The sequence below is a fragment of the Sinocyclocheilus rhinocerous genome, unplaced genomic scaffold, assembly GCF_001515625.1.
Source record: "Sinocyclocheilus rhinocerous isolate Xijiao unplaced genomic scaffold, SAMN03320098_v1.1 scaffold542, whole genome shotgun sequence".
Classification (NCBI taxonomy): domain Eukaryota; kingdom Metazoa; phylum Chordata; class Actinopteri; order Cypriniformes; family Cyprinidae; genus Sinocyclocheilus; species Sinocyclocheilus rhinocerous.
Window position 1 is genome coordinate 541,472 of NW_015638928.1, and position 1,647 is coordinate 543,118.

Here is a 1,647-nt window from a genome sequence, read left to right on the forward strand (position 1 = left end):
TAATAGTTTTGTGACCTGAATAGACTGGCGTGTTTTGTTCCAACCTTTCTGAATGGTATGTCTTGACTTTATTATTATTATTTAATAATTTGTATAAATATTGACACAAAATGTATTTGACAAAGCACCAGGTTCATAAAACAATGTGTATGTCTATTTTATCTCATGCTTGTCCAGGGCTGTGTTTCCTAAAAGCATTGTAACCAATGGCACAAATGATCTCAACCACCTTCGTAGGCTTACAATGTTTTGGGGAAATGCACCCTAGGTCGGTGTCAAGCTTCATTATCTGACTCTAATCTTTGGCTCATTGAACTATGAAGCTGCTGTGACTCTCTCGCTAAGGACCGGGATCAAACCCAGAGATATAAACGCCTCTACATGACATGAAGTTAGAGTTACAGTTTTGGCTAATTATGAATTAATCAATCTGATTTCTGTGTTGCATTACCAAACAGAACTACAAAAATAATGATTGTTTTCAAACATTCTTCCTAAACATGAAGGCTGGTTGTCAGTTGTTTTTTTTAGTTTTTTTTTTTTATATATATTTACACATTTGGCAGATGCATTCTCCTAAAGTGACTTGAATCGAATCAAGCCCATGACCTTGGTACTGGTAAATTATTCTGATCATTCAAGATCACTCTGAAAGTGACATTGTTCTTTTGTGTCATTATCGTTATAGCTGTAGTGTGGACTTCCCTATTTCACAGAATAAAATTGATGTTTAAAACTCTATAATTATAGTTTATTTCTACAGTTATCTTCCTTTCTGCAGAATCAGTCTGTAGTCTTATACTCTCAAATCTTATAGTTCTCAAGGATCAAACATGTTGGTGAAATATATACAGCTGGAAAAGTCAGTACAATGTACCTTGATAATGTAATTTATTTTTCAAGCAGACTATAAAGTCAGAAGCCCTAGACAGATGTTTCTTACTATCAGCATTCTGATTTGATTTCATACACTATGAAGCATCAATGATGGATGACATGAACATCAGCAGTGCTGGAGATGACAGCTCCTGTTGCAGTTCTGCCTATTTTCATTGTCATCCTTAATCAATGATTATCATCTTGTCTGAAGACTTCTTGATCTGTGAATGCTTTAACATCTAATTACAGACTACTAAATTATCGTTGTATAGGAGCTAACTTCTGTGCAGAGCGTTCCTTTAGGTTTCCCCGCAAGGGTATTTTATTTCGGGAGACAGTCGGCTAAGAAGATTATAAGACCAGTTTTCAATTTATCTCCCACCCCCAGACTCTACTTATTGACTGACTTCCTTATCACTGTTTACCAGAATCCAGAAAATGACTGGCATCGTCATCCCAATCTGACACTTTGGAAACTGCTGTTTTTCGAAGAGTAAATTAGTTCAGGCCTTTGTCAACCCAAAACACATTTGCTGGTGTGCATTGTTTTAGCATAGTTCTATCCAGTTTTGAAATATGAAAATCTATAAAGAGAAGTAATTCCAGGTCAGAGATGTTGTATGGGCAGAAATACTCTGACATATTCACATGCTTATAAATACTTATTACTGGTGTGCATAATTAAATCACACACATAAGCATGCACACACACACACACACACACACACACACACACACACACACACTCTCTCTCTCTCTCTCTCTCTC